This window comes from Zonotrichia albicollis, chromosome 14 (genome assembly GCF_047830755.1).
Source record: "Zonotrichia albicollis isolate bZonAlb1 chromosome 14, bZonAlb1.hap1, whole genome shotgun sequence".
NCBI classification, from domain to species: Eukaryota; Metazoa; Chordata; class Aves; order Passeriformes; family Passerellidae; genus Zonotrichia; species Zonotrichia albicollis.
In genome coordinates, this window is record NC_133832.1 from 8864348 (window position 1) to 8885011 (window position 20664).

The 20664-nt window shown below is 44.7% G+C and overlaps 1 protein-coding gene across 1 annotated transcript in view; it reads left to right on the plus strand.

Annotated features, from left to right (window-relative positions):
* The first annotated feature begins 441 nt into the window (after nt 1-441).
* The window catches only part of LOC102064515 (PAS domain containing repressor 1), a 103516-nt gene continuing 83293 nt past the window's right edge, over nt 442-20664 (plus strand). The window contains exon 1 of the mRNA XM_074551666.1: nt 442-816. The gene's annotated coding sequence lies outside the window, so the exon portion shown is untranslated. The remainder of the gene's footprint in view (nt 817-20664) is intronic.

Below are 20664 nucleotides of genomic sequence, written 5' to 3' on the forward strand. Positions count from 1 at the left end.
TCCCAGTCTTATGAAAGCTGATTAGGTTTAGTCTGTGGGAAGAGAGCAGAGGCAATAATGTTCTATTTCTTTATATTAATTCCTGCATGTCGAAATGCTGTATACTTTGCTTCTGCACATTGTGCTGGAGAATCCTCTGCTAAAAAAACAGAAGTAAGCCTTTATATAGTGGGGGTTTTTCTGTTTGTAGTCCTGAAGTACAGGGCATGGGATTTGTCCTGTCTTTGGCTGAACACATCTGTTTGTTTGCTGCTAATAATAGTTTAATCAATGGGGCTGATTCCTGTATATTCTCTGTCTGACAGTAGCCCAGAAGACCCAGATGACAGCACAAAAAGGTGTTTTGTGTATGTCACTTTTTCATTCTTTTTTGTTGTTGTGATGCTGTTGTTTAATTAAAAGCAAAGAGAAAGTTTTACTCCTGTTTGCATGAATGGTCACATCAAACAGTACAGGAAAATCTAGGCCAAGCTGCTTTCAGTGGGCTAAGGAACATTATACCATTGCACCACTTCCTTTCATAGTAGCAATGCCTCTTCATAAACATCAGGCACCTTTTGAACTTTGTTTGAAACCGCTGGTTTTGCTTCCCCCAAGTGCCCGTGGCCCACCTTGCCCCGCTGTGGCTGTGGCCCAGCTGTGTTTGGGAGCTGTGTCCGTGTGGGATGGGGAGGAGAGGGATGTGCGCGGGGCGCATCCCCGCTGCCGGCAGAAACCGTGCTGGTTATGTAACAGCCTCGCTGCCTAACGAGGTGAAACTCTGTCAACTCTTCTGCAGGAGCTTTCAGAGGGTCTGGGGCTGCTGCTGGCTGAAGGGTAAGTCAGGGATGTGCTCCTCAGGGGGGGCTGTGTGTTGGGGTGCACAGGCAGGTGTGGTGTGTGCAGGGCTGCAGCATTAGTGACTGAGATGTAGGCAATGGTACCTCGAGCAAACACAGCACTCAGCACCTCACCTGAAATAGATCATTTTAGGGCACTGGCACTTTGTGAAACAGCTCTGTAATTTGTCTGTGCTGTTTGTCTGTTTTTTATCTAACATGTTTCAAACACAATTAAATATAAGCTGTGCTGAAGCCACAATGGCTTTCCTTTAATTGTGGTAATAATATTTTGTGAGAGAAGTCTGTGCTCAGGCAGTGATATGCTTTATATCAAATGATCCAAGCTGCTGTTACTATTCAGAATGTGATTTGCTGGGGCTTTGCTGTTGCTCTTTGCATTTACTATTGTTTCTTGCACTTGCAGACTTGTACCTGTTTGCAGCACAGTTGCTGTGTTTGCTTGTCCAAGTGCAAATGTTCACGTTGACTGATGAGTGCATGCTGGATAATTGTGTCCATGAGTGCTGGATGTCTGTGTCTGTTTTGAGACTGGGGCTGTAGGTCTGGATGTGCTTGCCACTGTCATGGAAGAGTTACTCTTAGGCATAGCACTCTCATGGAGCTACTGTCAAATGTGTGTCTCCGAGCAGAAAGTAATCTCGGTTTGCAGCAAGATGAACAAAAGGAATGCCTGAGCTTTTCAGGGTGATATTGTGGAAGCTGTGCTTGCACTGTAAGTACTGTATGTACTTCAAGTACCTGGGAGCTACTGGGGGAGCTGGTTCCCTTATAGACACAGAAGGGCTGTGAGGAGGGGCTGTGCACACACAGCACAGGCTGCTGTGAACTCAAAAGGTTCCAATAGCAAGAAACGGAGCCCAAATGAACCTAAATAAGCAAGGGTTCTGAATTATTCACAAACAGAAATGCTTGTTCCTGAGCAGTCAGGTGTCTGAATCCAGAGCAGCCTCAGGCCATGGGACTGGCATTGTGAGGGTGAGCGTTGTCCTAAAATGAACTGTGCAACAAAAAAGCATTTGGTATGAGATACAGGCTCGTATTCCCCTGGGACTGAGAATCTCTTGTACTCAATTTTTAGATTCTTTTTGTTACTGTCTAAAAGGCACTTGATGTCACAATTCCTGTCACTTTGGCTTTTGCATTTGTTCCTTGCAATATTCAGCTGGAATAGCAGCCTGCCAGGGCCCACAGCCTATATCCCATTGCATCTTTGTTCTCTTTCTATTGCTGTGCTTGAGTCCAATGGGCTCATAGATCTGGCTGGTCCCTGGCTGGTTGTGTGGCCTTTTTGTGAGGAGATGAGTGTAAATACAGGGGCTTAACCTGAGGGCAGTCTCTCCTCCAGACTCAGGGGAGCTGCACAAGGACTGGTTGCCATGCTGAACCTCTGGGGTCACGGGTAGCCAGATGTGTGGTGGCCATTTCGTTTGCTTCTCCCCATTTCTAGGGCTTCTGGTGTGCTGCTAAAGCTTTGCAGGGAGCAGCTCCCCAATGTTTTGTACCCCCACCCAGGCACCTGGGAGGGCTGTGGTGAGGGCAGCAAGGTTGTCCAGGCCTCGGACCCCAGGAGGGCAAATGAGCTGATGAAATCTCATCTTGGGGACAGGTGTGGCATATAACCATCTTTGCACCAGGGGAGGTGGCTTCTCTGTGCTGCAGAAACGCTCTGTGAGCTGGGGAGGATCAGGAGAAGATCCCAGCATGGCAAAGACAGCAATGGGGTTGGGCCATCCAGTGCTGTGAGCTCCCAAGCGTTGTGTGCATCAGTGAAGACAGGCAGATTGCCAGAAGTTATCACTGGTAGAGAAATATCACTGCTGCATAGTTTTAGTTTTTCTTTTCTTAGTCTTTCACAGTTTTTCTCACGTGATCCCTGAGGTGCTGGTGGCTTTGTAACCTTTGCAGCCCCACACCTGAGCCTGCAGGGTTGCTGCCCACAGATGGCAAGCCTTGCCCCATATATCAAGCAGACTTCACTGTGCACACACCTGTGTTTAATTGCCATCATGAAATGGTAATAAAGAAATCTAAAATGTCATTAAAATGTGGAATGGGGCTGGGATTTGCAATCTAACTGCAAGCCTCCTGCTGGCAAAACTGCTCCAGGTTTGTCTGAACACTGGACGGTTGTTGCCCTCTGTGAGCTGCTCTCTAAGCTCTCTCTGATGGCTTGTTGTGTTTGTCACTGACTTGCCCAGATATGTTGGTGTCAGCACCTCTCCTGAGCCTTTCCTATGGTGGAAATTCTGCCTGGTTAAAGCTCCTACCAGCCAGATGGCTCAGCAACAGCAGTGCTAGGCATGCTTTGCCCAAGGAATAGCTTCCTGCTTGAAGGAGAGTCATTTTGACATAGGCAAGGGTCATTATGACTGCCCTGACTCCCTGATGCTGGTACCTGTTCTGAGAATGGGCACTGATCCCACCTTACCAATGTAAAGCCTTTTAATGCACTTTGCAGTAAAATGACTCCCTGGTGCTTATAAACCACAAGAGACCTTAAACCCTGTTGTGTTTCTTGCTTTAGCTTTGAGCTGGCCCAGAGCTGGGTTTGACTGGCAGCTCAGTCACTGCTTGCAGTTAAGTTCCTTGGGATGGGGTGATGGATCCCTGCCCTGTCCCAGTCCTGTTGCCCTGCTTGCCTTGGTGCAGGCTGGCCCTGAGAGTTCAGCTCCAAGCTGCAGCCGGTGACAGTGGCCACATGCAAACCTCAGCAGCAGGACCAGAGCCACGTTTCTCAAACTGACAGGAAAAATAAAGGCTTTTATTCTGTGGGGAGGAGAGGACAAGAATTATTTCAAACATTCTAATAAGCCCCTAAAGTAAATATCTAAATGTTCTTCCATTTTGGTGTAGCTCTTGGAAAATTTCCCAGGATGTCTTTAAAGAGCTCATTGTAAAATAGTGAGGTGTTCTTTTCCCACAAGTGTATGTTAAAACAAAAACATTTCATTTGGTATTATTACAGAATTACCTGGTCTTGGGATTCCTGTGAGGAACTTTGGGAAATCATTCACCTGGGCTGTGTTATGTGAGAGGTGCTGCTGTGCAGGTCCATGGTGTGTGTAGAGGGGAGGCAGAGGTTCAGAACATGATCCTGCCTGCCTGGCTTTAAATGGGAAATTGCAGGGGTTCTTTTTCAGCACTGGAATTGGTTCTGCTCTTTAACTTTTTAGCATAAAAAGGGAGGCCTTACTACAAATAGTGTGGTTTGCAACAACCTCATGGACTATGCCAGTTGTTTTGTTTTTTTCTCGCTGAAGTATTTTGGTGCAGGAATCAACAGAGAATTACTTCCACACTTGTTTTAACATTGTAACACAAACACCTGTACGTAGGAAGCAGAGGTTTTCCTCTTCCTTTGCATCCTTTTCTGTGTACCTGGGAGAGCAGTGTGGTCCTTACCTGCTGCCACAGAGCACCTTGGGGCAGGTGCTGAGCCCTGTCAGGGAAAAGGAGATCCTGACTCCTTGGGGAGCTGAGCCCAAGGCACACCAATGAATTGCATTGTTTTCATTGACTCAGGTAACCTTTTTATTAGATTACCATTCCCTTCACAGACTCAGGGACCAGAGTAATAAAGGTAATGAAGGATGAGTAATAAAGGCAAGCACAGATGCTTATCTATCCTAGTCCCTCTGACATGCCAGTCCATTGAACCTGTTGGCTGTTTGAACCTCATCTTAGTTAGAATTCAATTTTGAATCTTTGTCAATTGGGAATTGGGAACTCCCCTGCTCAAGGCCCTGCTTCAGCTGTATGGAAAATTCTGTGCCAGGCTGTATGGTTATTAATAAGCTGATTTTGTTAGAGAATGGAGCACCATGTCTGAGCTCTTGTGGCAGGCAGGCTAATGATATTGGACAGCGAGCAACTGTCACTTTTGCTAAATCTGTCATATTGCAAGTAATCTGCTTACAGCATGCAGTGAGGGTGGGCAGAAAGACAGGCTAATCCACCTTGGGGCTCTACCCAAAGTGAAATTTGGAGTCTGCTTTTCTCAAGAGCACAGTTATCCCTTGGAAACTGTTGTCTCAGAAGCACAGAAAAAGCTAAAAACCTAAACAGGCATCAATTTAGCTGAATAAACTCCATCTGTGTGTCTACTCCAGGTCTTCTAGACCCTCATTCCTGAGCAATGATAAAATAGGACTTCTGAGGAACAGAAGTGACATAGAATTTGTCAGAAAATGTGTCCTTGCACATTGCTTAAAAATGCAGCACAGGTTTGGAAGCAAATCTGAGTATTCTCTACTATAGAAAAGGAGAATTAGACTTGGTCAACAGTACTGGACCCTCAACAAAGCTTTCATGGGTGGCAGCTGTGGAAGTAGCACACAAGGAGGCCCTTGGTTATCTCCTTGTGTTTGCAGTGCAGCCAGATGCCAATTCCTAATCTAGGGACCCTGCTGGGACCTCACCTGCAGCAGTGTGAGCACAGTCCATGGGCTCTGGGATGGGTTTGGAGAGGCAGGAAGGAGGTGCAGGCCCCCATTTCTGCTAACAAACCCCTTCCTGCACCTCCTTCTGCTTATGTCCAGCCCTAGCTTGTTCTTGCCTGTTGCTGCATTAGACATGACTGTCTCTGCAGGCCTCTGTGTAGGAAAGCAGTGTATTTCTCCCAGGTCTCTCTCTCTCTTTTTACAAGTGAGACTTCACCTGTGCACAACATGTTTTTCAGAAACAATCCCCCATTTTGGCCTCGTTTGGCCAAAGTGCGTAGCAGTTCCTTGAATTGGAGTAGATAAATAATCATGTTGATGGAGGTGCTGCTTAATATTAAACTAAGTCTGTTGCTGAATCAGGTCCTTGATCTTTGGCAACCTTTGTGCTACAAAAGTATTTATGCGTGTAAACATTAAATTGTAGATGCAGTTTCTTCAGATAACACTGCAGCATATGGGGCACAGGGCTGGATTTTATGGGGCAATAAAGCTCAATGCTAAACACTGGGAATTGTTTCCTCTTCACAGGCCTTTATATCCTCTTTTAACAACTGCTCCTCCATGGCATTTAGTACTTCTTAAGAGTATCTTCGCTCCCCTAAAATTGTCCTGTCACCTATGCAGTGCTGCACAGGAAGATGTTTGCTAGTATTATTGTCTTTCCTGTGGTGGCATGAGAAGTTCCACATGAGATTGGAATACTGTATTAATCTGGAACAGTAGATCATGCATAGGGTTTGGAGGCTGTCAATTAGAATATGCATTTTGCAATTATGAGGCTGTACAAAATATGCTTGCAGTGAGCTTCAGCAGATCCCCAAGTTTGTGACTCACCACAAGGGGATCCACAACAGTCAGAGGCAGAGAGATGCCTACATGACTTACAGCTTAAGAAATTATAGTTTAGGAAAACCAGGCAGGAAAGTAGGTTTAAATCCTATCAGAAAAAGGAGGTGGGACATAAGCTAAATGGGTTATTAAAATAATTCAATGGCAGGGCTCTAGGTTCAGTGTAGAATTCCTGGCTTGCACTCCACCAATGCTAACAATAATCCCAAGCCTCCAAAGTTCAGAGTTGAGGTCCCCCTGTTTCCTGCAGGTGCCAGGTGAGACTCATTGATGGCTGTCACAACAATAGGTTGTGCCACCAAGGATAACAACTGTCTTGGGGTGACTGTATGGGACTGTATCCCCTATCATCTGTTTTATGCCCAGACATGGCTGCTGCAACTTTAGGCCAGGCCTGGGGCAGGGGGAGCCCCTTCTTTCAGTGTGATTTCACACAGCTCCTGTACTTGGCTCTGCAGGGAGGATGTGTGTGCTTGGCTTTTAGCAGGCTCTTGTTTGTGAGCTGAGGCAGGGGGTTTCCTGGGACACCATGCAGCTTCTCCTGTCATTTCTGTGGCTTCTTCTGGAGCTGTTCAGCTTAGCTCCAGTCCAAGACACCAGACCTTCACTGGAGGGCTGCAGGGGCTCCACGTCCTGAATCTTGGGAGAAGCCAAGCATGACCCTAATGTCCACAGAGAGAAGGTTTTAATATCTAACATTATTCATTCATTTTCCCATGCCTGCCTGCACTCTGTGTGTTAAATAAATAGTTTTTTCATTTTCCTCCAAGATATTCCTTTGTTTGGTGGGGGTAGGGACTGTGAAACCTGACTTTTTTTCAGAGGAGACGTTCATTCCAGGACATTTCCTCCTAACTTGTCTCAAACTGAGGCAAATCCATGAGGAGCTGGTTTGAGACTAAAGAAGGCAGTTCTGTCTTCTGCTCCCTGCAATCTCTGCTGCGTTGGCACAGTAGTGGCAAAGTAGTTGAAAGCTGAACTTTATAAAATGCCTCTCCAAGCAGTAGCTTTCAACCATGCAAGCCTGATTTTTCACACAGAGGAGGTTGGGAGTAGCAGAAGTGCCTTTTCAAGGATGAGTTTTGCTTGAGCTGGTCATGAAACTGCACCCTGAGGGCTGCTGAATCAGGTTGCTTGTAAAAGTCAAGAGCATTTTGATATACAAGATATTTATGTTCCTCTTGAAGTGTTATAATGAGGATAGAGTGATAACATCAGGGAAATGGGGTCATAGAGCAGAGCCCTGGGGAAGTGCATGCCTGGCTCCTCTGGTGCTCACCTGGGGATGTGTTTTGGTTACCAGCTGCTAAACATAGCAAAGCTGGAGCTGCAGGATCATTCTACTGAATGTCAAAAAGTTTGTTGTGCCTTGCTGGAGAGCATATCTCTGTAGCCTTAATCAGATGTAATAGTGAAGCTGTTGAAAAGCACAGCTCTGTTACCATCGCGGTGCTTTTATTTGATTTTACATTCAGGAGGAAGTATTTGTTGAAATTAGGCTTTAGTTCCCAAAGATGAAGATGTTTCTAGCTGGAATGGTATCTATGAGTACGTGTAAGTATTTTTGAGGATAGAAGAATGTTTTCTGGTAGGGTTATACATTTCATGTGTGTTCTCTGCAGTCTTCACCACCACAGAATTGGGGTAGGGGTTTCAGATGGTTTTAACAATTACCTAGGAGGTAATGGAAAGTCTAAGGTTTTGAACACTCTTTAGATGATACTTTTGGTATGAGGCCTATGAGGATGAGAATGCTGCACTGTCACTGGAAAGATCCAATGAGGAATTTATGCCTGAAAAAACACTCCCCAAACTGGCCCACCTACCAGACAGGGGCTCCACCTTGAAGGCATTGTTGGGGAGCCCATGAAAAGTGCTGGCGAGCCAGACAAGTGGTCTCTTGGAAACAGGATCCTTTTCAGGCATTTCAGTTTGGATGTCCTGAGCCACTTTTCAGAAGTTTAATAGTATTTATCTCAAGTTCATCTGGTCATGGGTGTTGGGGTTTTTTTGAGGATTTTGTGGAGGGATAGAATGTAAGAAAATAGAGAGAGTGCAGAAGGTAATCTTACCCCTGAGGAGTTGCAGCTGTGCTAATCACCAACGATTGGGAACAGGCTTGCCCTTAATAAGCCACAGCTGTGGCCAATAATGATGAGTGCTACAAAAGAGTGGGTTAGCTGAGTGAGGAGAGTGCTGGAGTCGGTTGTGCTGTGAAGAAGGAGTCAGTGCTGTGAGGAGATGCCCATGAGAAATCACCAAGAAGGTATGGGAGCTTTGCAATATGATGACAACAGAATTTAGTTTTAAATAACATTTTCCCTGTCTAGATCTTTATTATTGTTAGAAGGTATCTCACTTTGCATGTGTGTTATTGCTGGCTCTCACAGGCATGGCTGTTTTACACAAGTGAGGATTTTTTCCAGGAGGGTGGAAAGGTAAGCATTGCTGCCCCTGGCACATTATAGGGATACTTCTGCAGACTGGCTTTGTCCTGCTCACTTACCTGTGAGCTCTTATTGGGCTCTACCAGAGGGCATTTCTGCAGCTCTGACAATCTGACATCCTCCATGTCAGGCTAAAGCTGTTAAATTTATTAGTGGTGGTTTTGTTTGGTTGGTTTTGGGGAGGAGATCTGGGGTGGGTTTGATCTTTTTGAGCTGGACACTGGGGGTAAGGCTTCTTCCTGAAGGTGCTAACCAAGGGACCTGAGCCATGTTGGAAATAACACAGGTACCATTTGCAGTCTTTTTCTGGTGAGGGATAAGTACCGGAACACAAAACCTGTGATTGAATTTTTCAGTTGTGCAGCAGCACTTTGTTGAACAGGGATGAACCTAAGCATGAATTTAGTTTCAGTGCTTGCTGAATAAGGGTCTAAGTTAATAAAATCAAGTAATAGCTGGTGCCAGAACTGCCTTCAGCTATGTAGGAAATCCAAGGCTATATTTCTCAAACACACAAGCCCAGTGCACTGCGATGCCAAAAGGAAAAATTCAGTTTGTATTGACCAAAGCTGAAATTTGGTGGTTGTGATGGATCTGCTTTGCAGTTACAATGCACTGGGTGGCAGTGCTGTTGGAACAGAAGCTACCATTGGTGTTTGGAAACAGCTCTTGCATGGAAGGAAAAAATGTGCTCTTAAGATATTTTTCTGTGAAATAGCTTTAGACAAAGCACTGAGCACACAGCAGTGTGTAGGAGAAGAAAAATGTGCATTAAGTCTTCTTTATCTGTTGCATGAGTAATCAAAACTTATGTAAATATGCCTTCTTATGAATTTATTCTTATAGAGGAAGCAATGGTAATGCCTCTGTCTTTCAGATGTAGGTATGGAGTGTAGATAAGTAGCATTACATGTCCATTATCCCTGTGAATATGGAAGAAAAGAAACCAACTAAAAGCAATTCCCCATGACTGTTCCTTGGTAACTTGAACAGAGTCCCAGACCCTCTAATCCAGGATGGTAATGCGATCAAATCTGTATTTGAAAGACAGCTATGAGAGTGTGAATAAACTGTCAGTTTAAGATGATCTTCTTTTTATTTTTTTTTTTACTGGTACATTCTGCCTGTGCTTCAGTGGGAAGATGATGTGAAGGTTAAGAGGCTTTGTAGTATAGCTGCAACTTTCTTGAAATGTATCTGAACTGGCCAGTGAGAAAAGGATTTCAGATTATGTTGATTCAAATTCAGAAAAGTGCTGTGACAGCCTGCTAGCATGAGTCATGTCTTTTGGGAGTGTTTGTACTTCATAGGCTGCTCCCCAGCAGAAGACACTTCTCTTTTGGACAACTTTCAGCCTTGTGCAATCAGTCCATCTGCTCTAAAGATAAATATATATTAATAATGAGAAGGGTCCTAACAGATTGACATTTCATGGGATTTTAGGGATGAACCTCTGTCTGCTAAAGTCAGAGGCAGCTTTGCCATTAACAAGTGTTTGGTCACTGTCTAGTCTAAGAGTGCAGTTGCCTTTATAGACCAGAGTTATCCAAAGGCATTCTGTAAATGTCATACAGCGTTTGACTGGGAGTTCCTTGTGCTTTATTTTGTGAGTTATTAGGGTTTGGAAACTAGATTTCAGAAATCTATCCATGTGTGGAATACTTTAGAAATTCACCTAAAGATAAATGAGTAACAGACCTGATATTCCTTGAATTCTGGTGCCTGGATTTTGACAGCTGCAGTCTGTTAAAGGGCTGGCAAATAAAAGAAGACTTTTTGCTCTGATGTACACTGAGCTTTGGAGATGATCTTGTATTTGAACCATCCTTTCAACCACTGACATAGCCCTGTGCTATAGCTCATAAATCAACCAGGAAAAAGCAGGAGGTGTTTGATGTTGTACCAAAGTTCTCTGGTGCCGCAGAGCTGGCCTCAGACCTGTGGGTTTTATCCCAGCTCTTTCCTTCCTGGTGCGTTTGCCTGGTGTTTGAACTCTGTAAGTTGACTCAGAGGGTCCTGGAGTTTCAGCTCTGGAGTCCAGGAGAGCAGAAAGGATGCTCCTGGCTCTGGTGCCCTAACTGGCTTGTCCTTTGTCTAGGATAGTGCAAATTATTCTTCCCAAGCAAATATTTACTGAGTAAACAGCGGGGGAGAGTTCCTATACAATTTGTTGCCATTACGTCAATAAAGATTTGTTCTGTTGTGTGTTTTAGAGGTTTAATTAACGTGAGCTTTGCAATATGTGCTGGAAAGTAAATAACAGGCACATTTACTTGGCAGAAGAGTACTGCTGCTTGAGAGAAATGTATGAAAGCTTTTCCTAGTGCATGCAACTCTGTTCACTGGTGCCATGCAGGCCATTCCTCAGGGCACACACTTGTTAAATCCCCTCTGTACCAGGTTTAGGGGGCACTGAAGTGCTGTACAGATCTCACAGTGAGCCTTTGCACAGGGAATGAGTTTTATCCCACTATCTGGACACCATGCAAACAAGCAGTGAGACCTGAGACTCAAATGATCAATTCCATCACAGTTGGAGTTTGCAAAGTTTGGCTGTTGTGCAGAGCTGTTCGTGGAAAACATAGATGCACAGGCTGATGCTACTTTGTGGATTTTATCATGTTAGTGATCAAAAATATCCAACATGAGCAGAGTCCCCACAACTGAGCTGTTTTCATTTGGAAGGATTCTTGGCTGTCCACTGAATTATAAATCCCAGCCAGCAACATTTTACAACAGAGTCCTGATATAACCTTTAGCAGAGAACCACAGATGGCAACCATGTGAGGAGGTTATTGTGTCCTACCCCATAAGTGATACATCATTCTCTGATGTCTCATCCATTGCCTGTTCTGGGGCCTTGCAGATTATTTAAATGTGAGGTTTCCATTGGGGATTCCAAGGCACAGGCTGATCAGTGGTGAGAAGTCACTGCCAGCAATGGGAGCTCTAGTTAGATGTGAGGAATCACACCTCACTGTGGCTGTCAGCCCTGTGAACCCTGCTCTGTGAACTTTTGACTATCTGACCCAGGAGCCCTCATTAGATGCCCTGGAATTGCCTGCATGCTCAGGGCCAGGTATAGGTGTGCATGGCTTCAGCACTTGTACAGGGCTCAGCTGGAAAGGAGGAAAGTCCTGTCCTGGAGAGCTCTCTCCAATGTGATCATATCCTGGGCTCACAGACAAGCTCTCTTCTTACCAGACTGCATCCCCCAGTCCACTGGACATGTTCTCATGCTTCTCCTGGTCCTTTTGATGTGACATCTCACATCTGGGATAGTGATGTCTTTGAACTCTCGTTTTTCCAAGACAACTTTCATAATTTCATGAGCAGCTAAAATGTGCATGGGCACTAACTTCACCATTAACACAACATTTACAACAGGCCTGACAAGGAACAGATTTCTTGTTCATGGTCAGCCCTGTTTGGCTGAACTGAACACAGCAGTCAAACATCTCTTACTTTTCTCAATACTTCTATTAGTGTGCAACTGAGCTTTCCCCCTGCTTCATTCCTATTCCTCTTCCTGTTTTGTTCTTCAAATATCATTTAAATGATGTTTGATGCAAGTTAAATTCTACAGAAATGCTGTTGACTTCTCTTCTGTTCAGATTTGTCCACCCTGTTATTCTAAGGCATCAGATTGTTAAACAGGTTTACAACACCCTGAGGCAATGGCTATTTTTCCAGGTTGACACTGTAGAAGAGTAGAGTAGAAATATATTTTTTCCAAGGTTGTACAAGAATAGGCACAGTGTTTGTTAATTGTCTCTCATCTCCCCATACATCTTCATTGCTCTGCTGCTGTGACTGGGCTGTTACTGCTTGGTTTGTTTGGAGCCATCCCCTGCACTTTGACAGAGAAATTGCACTGGGTGATAGTTTTTTCTCTGGACCTCTTTAAAACTCTTCTTTCATCTGCTTCCTGATTTTGCTCTGCCTATTGAAATTTCATGTATTCTGGGAGGCTGGCAGTCCAGATGTTTTCATGACAATGGTGTCTTTATCATCAGGATTTCATAATTAAGCAATTATTTTTTTTACAATACAGTCATTCTGAGATTTTTGTGTAATAAGCAGTTAGATACTATAATTTGCTAGAAATGCCTTTTTTGTGTAAGTATGGGTTAGAATAGATTTTAATTTTACAATTTCAGAGATCTAAATTAGACATTGTAGTAAAGCAAAATTACTTCTTATGTCTATTAGAACATTTACGTTTGTGTTGTGCTTATGCCAGCCAGAGTAAAATAGTTCCATGTTTTTAATCTTAGTTTAAGATAAAACTGCTGGTAGAAGAGATGGTTGGAAAATGGATTGTGATGATGCAGGAAAATGTAGCTAGAATCTAGAATTTTTAAGATACTGCAGTGCCCTGTCCCCTCTGGCTCTGCAGTGGGAAGTTCAAGTGTCAATAGAAATGAAATCGTGGTCATTTTGAGCCAGCTGGAAGGTGGAATAACTTCAAGACTCTTTGTTCTGATTACTTCAACCACTTCTTTTTGCATGCAGCTGAATATTCAACCAAAAGTAATTTCATTTCTACCTCTTCCTATTTTTTGTGTGTGTGTTTCAGCTGAGATGCAGTAGAAGCACTTGCCGGCAAAAATGGGCATATTTTGGTACAGAATAACTTCCCATCATTTCCCTAAAGAGCTCCCTTTGTAATGTCTCTCATTCTGTTTTACCACACTTATTTCTTTACCCTGATGTGCAGTAAAGTATTAATCCTTCCAAGTGTTAAGCCTGAGTTTAGTCTTAGTTTATATTTTACTTCCTAATGGCAAGTGTTAAATCCTGATTTCTAAGGACGTTCACAGTGGCAGATGGAGTTGCAAAGAACACTAGATGAGTATGATTTCAGTTTTTCTTTGTAGTAGAAAACTGCCTGAAAACTTTATTCCTAGTCTGTCTCCATTTATGTTTTGATGGGAAGACTCCTGATGGCTTTAGGCAAACAAAATGCTTTGAAAATGTTTTGCTGAACTTAAGCAACTGTTAAGCTTAACTCTTAAGCTTAACCATTTCTTAAGCAGGGACTGTCTGAGGATGACAAGTGCCACAGGTTTCTTCTCTGCAGGCTGGCAATGCTGTCCAGGTGCATTTCAACCAGTGATGCCACTAAAAAAGAAAGAAGATAAACTATGTATAATTTGCAGGAGAAAATTCCTAGTAGCCCATGAATTGTCTTGGAGAAAAGGGATGCTGCACATCTTTAAGAACGTATTTTTTCCTGCCCTATTTAGCATTCCCCAAAATCCTCATCAGAGGTAAAAAAGTATGTGAACATGGGGTCAGCTTTGCTGATTGAAGGAAGGACTGTGGTGGGGGAGAATTCTTGGAAGGGGAAGACAGATGGCATCCCAGAGGTGGTGAGTGTTGATTGCTGCTGTTGTTGCCCTGTTGAAGGGAGAATAGGTATAGAGAGCAGTTTTGGCTATTATATCTTTGGCTGTATCTTAAGTCTTTTGTGCCTTTAGAAACTAAACTGTGTGCTCTCTGTGCTCTCATCAGCCAGACTGAGGGAGCTGGAATGAAAACAGCTAGAGCAGCAGTGCAGAGGTAAAACAGGGGTCCTTCATGAAGGGTTCCCTGGGGCAATTTCTTTGCCTGTGAAGCTGATGGTGGCACTAGTGCTGTAGACAGAATTTCAGGTTGCTCTGTGTGTCAGCACGATGGACTCCACTGTCCAAACTGTGCATGGAACTTGTGTGCTCAGGTGGTGGCTGTGAATCACTTGAGGTTGGAAACCACTCACTCTGTGCCTTCCTGTCTAAACTAAGCAGATCTTTGTGGTCAGCATGAAGTAAATGGTGACCACGTCCTGTCTCACTCTTTCCAACCAGCCCCACTGTTTGCCTCTGAGAAGTTAAGTAAGAGGTGACGTCGCAGTCTGAGCCAGGGATGGCTTTCGTGTTACGTGGTGCTCTAAAGTAGGTTACTGGGTCAGGAACGGCAAGTTCTGACTGTTTGCCAGCTCGGCCCTTTTTTTTCCCCTGTGATGTTTATACTGCTGTGACCTGCCACGCTGAAATGAGTCTAAAATGAGCAGGAGCAAAGCTCCAGAGCAGCGAGATGGGCTTGATTGAACTTGTGCTTCTGTACCTGCATCCCATTATCAACCTGCAGGATGCTTGCTGTATGGGGCTCCCTTTTTGAAGAGAAAAGTAAAGCTAATTGGAATCCAGTGGCTAGGAAAAAAGACAGTCATTTTTAAATTATTAGCTTGAAGCCAAAAATCTTTCAAAACTCATTGAAGAGTGAAGAGATGCAGTCTCATAAATTCAGTACTTGAGAATTCACTCCCAAATCCAGGATTATGTTAGAGAAGATCCCTTGGGACATCTGGAAAATTTGAGTCTAGCTCACAAAAGTGAATCTTGGCATAACTGAGTTTTGATTCCAGCTGTGATCAGTTTGAAATACCTCTGGCTGTTTGCTCTGCTTTGTCCAAATCTGGTCACTCCCTCCCTCTCCCTGCCCCTCCCCACCTCCACCCCCTCTCCGTGTTCTGTCCCTTTAAGCCTCCACAAAGGCAGAGCTCAAGATCTGCTGCAGGCCATGGGGACAGAGGGCAGCTGCTGCCAGGAGTCCCTGCAAGGGAGGGGAGTGCCAGGCTGAGGGTGGGACACCTGACAGAGAATTCATCCTCCTGACCAGACAGAGCACAGGGGCAGGATCATGGTGGGACTCGGAGGTCTTAGAGGTCTGGAGCAGCATCCTGAGCACTGCTGTGATTTTGTATTTCTGTGATTGCCAAGGAAAAGCTGCCTCAGGCTGCATGGGGGTGTGTACCTGTCCCAATTGTGGGACCCCACAGCCCATCCTGTGCTGAGTGATGGGAACCTGGAGCAGATCACTCATCCACTGCTGCTATGAGCTCCATCACCCCGTGAGTGCAGCATGAAGGCAGCAGCAGTGGTTCCTTCCTTTGCAGGGCTGGCACGAGCCCTTTCTGCTCCTGGTGACACCCAGCTGCCCTTCACACCAGCTGCACACAGCTGCACTGCCCCAGCCTTGCAGCTGGACATACAATGTTTTATCCAAAGGGAAATTCCTTTGGGTTGGAGGCAAGCTTTCCTCTTGCTCAATGCCTTTGTGCCCAGATTTCTACAGCATGATACTCCAGCTCTCCTCCCCCTAGTTAAGTGCAAAGAGTGGGGTATACAAGCAATGGGTGGCCTGGCTTCAAATATTTGAATAATCTCACCAATTAAAATATTACTCAAAGGAAAGCCTCAAGATGTGTTTAGTGGCTCATTACCAAAGCTGACTTAAGAGCAAACTATGTGGGCCATTCAGTCAAGTGATTTGTCAAGCTTTCAGTGCTCCTGAAAACTCTTCTAGAAGGAATTAAAGTTAAGGGGGAAAAAAAAAAAAGGCAGGATTCAAAGAGAGATTGCACCTCACAAAATCTCTGTCTTAAATCACAGAGAGCTTTCTGCAGCTAGACCTGATGTAGCAGGGCAGAGAAAGAGCAGCATTGATAAATGCTCATTGCTGAGTTAAAATGGCACCTAATCACTCTGCATCAGCAGCACTCCCAGAAAATGTTCCATGCAGCCTGCAAAGGCCACCCTCAGCACTCTGGTTTGCATGTACCTCTTCATGTTCCTTGTCCATTACTTGAAAATATCTGCAACTGGAGAAAACTGTTGCTCAAAGGTGGGCAATGCAGCCAATACACACGCAAATCTCCATATTTTAAAGCAAGGATCAGCTCATCTCCTTCCTTTTTAATGAAATGCAGTGAGAGTGCAGTATCTCATAGAAGACCTGTTATTTATGAGACTATCAGCCTCTCAGAGCTGCAAAGGTTCCCCACTGGTCATGGCTCAGCAGGGCCCTGGTTATCACTGCTGGCTTACAGTTCCCTCTCTGCTGGCAACCCGTGCAGCCACTGCCAGGGAATAGATGTTCAGCTCACCCCAAAGACCCCAGTCCTGCACGGTGCCAAGTGTTTGGTGTGGGAAGCAGCATTAAAGAGGCAGGAAAGCTCTCCCCCTGTGTGCCCCCTCTTCTGAGAAGGCTGGATCAGATTCTTAGCTGATAAAAGTAAACGTGGCTTTGTTGCCTAGAAGCTACAGGTTTAAGGAGAGGTGTGCATTTAAAACACAGATTAAGGCCTTGCTCGCCTTGTTTCTTAGGGGATTGTGTTGATATTAAATTGTCCTGGAAGTTGACCTGTATAAAAATCCACATCTTTCTGTGGTGTACCATCCTTGGGGGGTTTGCAGGCGCTGCACAGCTCCATCCTGCCTTTCCCTCCCTGGTTAGCAGAGGAGGTGATGGTGTTTTGGTTAGAGAGAGCTGCACATCACATGTGCTCACTTCTGCTTCTGCCCTTGCACTGCTTTGGGGTGTGGTCTGGGGCAAATCCTGTAGCTGTGCCTGGCCTTGATTTCTCTCTCTGAAAAACAATGACAACAGCACTATCTGAATGCTTTTACCTATCTTTTCTTATTTTTTGGAGGGTGTAAAGTGACACAAAAGACCAGAAATCTGTGTCTGCTCTTCATTCCCTGCTGCACAAATGGCTTTCCAGTCCAGCTTTGTCACCTCAACAGCTGAAGCATTAAAGCAAAAATAGAGCCTGATATTGGGCTTCTGCTTTGGAACTCACAAACCATTATTACAGCAGTGGAATGCCCTGGTAATACTCCGCTTCCAGTCAAAGATCTGATGGAACTGCATGGTCTTTAAGGTTCCTTCACAACCCAAATTATTCTATGGTACCATGATACTCTCCATGTACGGGGTTCTGATCTGTGAATATATAGTTACACTTAATGAGATGTAGCAGTTGCTCAGGAGACTGATAATAGGATACAGAGTCCTTTATCTCTGATTCATGTGTTGAAATCCAGACCAGGCCATTAGCAATTAAAAGGTCTTACCATCTGATATCTGTCCAGTGACCTGTGCAAGAGGAGCCTCAGCTCAGCAGTCAGTGCATAAACTCTTCAAGTTTTAGATTGCTGGAGTTTCTTCTCTCTTTTCCTTCTTCTTTTGAAGGAGGAAAGTGTCTCTTACAGCCCCATCCCTGCCTTCTTTAGCACCATGACCAGCTGTTTGTAGGCAGGCAAGGAGCCAGGCAGACATGGGGCTGTGGTGTTTCCCCTCCCTAAAGATGGTTTTCCAAACCAAAGCTGAAGTGTGTTAGACCAAGACCCTTGGGAAAGCAGCCAGCACTGGCTCTGCTCATACTGAGTTTGTTTTGGGACTGAATACACAGTTGCTTTTTTTGACATCTTAATGCAGCAGCTATTTAGACATATAAAAATAATAGCTCATAAAGTAAGATTAATGGGTTTCCTCTCTTTCTGTCTATATGAAAAATACACCAAATATTTATTTTCAAGAGTATTTGAAAAATGGAAAAGAAAGATGAAAACATTTACTTATTGCTGCATTTTTATTCAGACACAGACATGCTTGTATTTCGTTAATTTATGGTGAGGCTTTATATTACATATTTATATCTTTCCCATTTATTTATACCTGCTAAGATTTATTTTTCCATCTGAAAACCGACAACAAGTGTGAAAGATTCCATAGTTACCATTCATTGTAACAAGTGTTGTGGGAAAGGAGGTATTTTCTTTTTCTGTCCTCCAAACAAGGCCGTGCTAATGTTAACACACAGGTGTTTGTGTTTGAGAGAGTTTTATAGCAGGAAAGACCATTGTTACAATGGCTGGCCAAGCACAGAATTCAAATTCTCAGTGAGCTGAACGCAGGTCTGTGATTTCCAGCTGGGGTTTGAGCAGTCCCCTCTAGGGGATGGGGCTGGGGCTGGGGGGCAGCCCCATCGTGGTGCCCCTGTGGGACCAGTGAGACCGGCTGGTTCCTCTGCCCCCCTCCCTCACCCCGCTGGGAGCACCAGGGAGGATCCTTGGCTGCCCTTCCCTGCAGGACTCAGATCTGGCACTGACCTCCCCAGCCACAGCCAGCCTCTGCCATGGTCCCCACCAATCCCCCACCTTCAGGCTCTTGTGGAACATCACTTTTGGAGGAGAATGGAAAGCAGAGGAGAGGACACAACTGAACCCTAAATGCCTGGAATATTTTAGCAGAGACTGCAACTCCAAGCTGCTCTTGAGCCATGTCTTGATGGAGATCTGAGTCCTGGAAGATTCCCTCCAATGGAAAATATTGCAGAGACAGATCATTGCTCCTCTTTTCTCTGATCTGAAAAGTGCCCCTACTCCCAAACAGGTCCTAAGGAACACTTGCCAAATGGCCTGCCAGAACAGCAGGGGTAGGAATCTCCCACTTCCCTTTTCTCAGTATCTCTGAGAGCTTTTAATTCTTTCCTCAGAGTTTACCCTTCTTGGACAGCCACTGCCATATCCATCAGCACAGCCTTTATCTCTTGGGAAGGAGATGCAGACTCAGAGCCAGGTTGCTGGCTGATGTGCATTGCTGTTGGTCTGCTGCTGGTGCTTCACACAAATCATGGCACAGCAGGCCCTGCAGCAGTCCAGAAAGCTCCACAATTATTTAGGTGTTACCTTTTAGTCATCCCAGGATGACAAAAATCTAAAATTTTGGCCCAGAACCTTTAGTTTCATGAAAACCAATCAGGAGAACTGGGTATTTCTCCCATTATCATGCATTTATAGCACATTGTGATGTTCCCAAAATAGGCAAGTGTTTTCTTTCTCCTTTTAAGGAGGACCCCTGTTATACCAAGAGAAGGCTGGCAGTACAATCTCCCTAAGCTTGTAGAAGGCAGTTTGTTACAAATTCCTTCAGGTCATCTCTTTATGTAAGTTCTGACCTGGTGCACCTGCCTGATCCAGGTGGAAAGATTAGCTCATATGCAGAGCACAGTGGCACTGGAGTTATGTGAGCTGTTCTCACACGAAGAAACCCTGCCCTACATTAGACCCCCAGAAGGAATCCTGGGCTCACTTGGAGACTTTTGCAGAAATCAAGGTTGGATCCAGCCTTGCTTATCAAGCTCAGTGATGGCCACACAAAATCTGTGCTGCTTCTATGCCTCCCTTACCTCTGCACTGCCCCCACTCACTGGTCCTGTTCCACCTCTCCAGGACTCTGCATTTGGTGTAGATAAACTCTTTAAAGAAGCTAAGTTGAACCTGATCCAGATTCCCCAGGCAGACCCCAGTTCTGTTGCCTCCATCACCATGGCATGGCTAATCCCAAACCTGGGGTGGTGCTGATGGAGCTCCTGGAGACAGGGATGGTGCTTGATGGAACTCCTTACTCAGAGCCCAGGGCTGTCAGTAGTCCCACTATGTCCATTCCCTCTCTGGTGTCTGAAATGAAGTCAGCTAACACCTGGAATACCTGTGATATGGGAGGTGGTTTGCAGAATTTACATCACGATATGATTAGTGTATTTTCAGGGAGAATTCCTCACTGAATATTTTTGTTTCAGATTTTGCAACTTGCCAAAAGTGATGAAAAGGAGAATCTCCATTTGAATGAACTAGAGATTTGAATTTTCCTCCTTTGTAGGTTTGCTATCCACACAGATGGATCCATACTCTTCTTCTTAGCCTGTTCTTGTGTTTTTCCCTTTTTGTGTTGAGCAGCCTGAGCTGCTGGTGGACAGAGATGCCATTAAGATAAGCACATGTACTGCACACAGCAGGATCACAAGCATCCTCTTGAACGCCCCTAATGAAATGTTCAGCTCTTCTGAAGGTCAGAGAAGGCTGTGATACAGATCAAATCCTCAGATCAGCTCTTGACATGCTCACTTCTCAGCAGCTTCCCACATGCTCAGTGCTGCTACTCCAGGTGAATTAAGTGGGCAAATTCAAGCTTGAGCATTAGCCATGTTTTCTTAATTGCAGCAAAATATGGTGGAGTTGTGGTTTTGGTTTTTGTTATGAATAGGAGCTGATGAAGGCAAATTAATGCTATAGTAGGCCTTTTTTTTTTATTTATTTTTTTGGCCACCACAGGGAGTAATTAACCTTGTAAATACTAGGCTCATAGAAAATCTTAAGAGCTCACAGCAGGCTATCTTCTTGCCTGTTGCTCCTGGCTATTTAATTGTCCCCCATGAAGCACCATGATAGGCAGGTCATCTGGAAATTGGGAAAA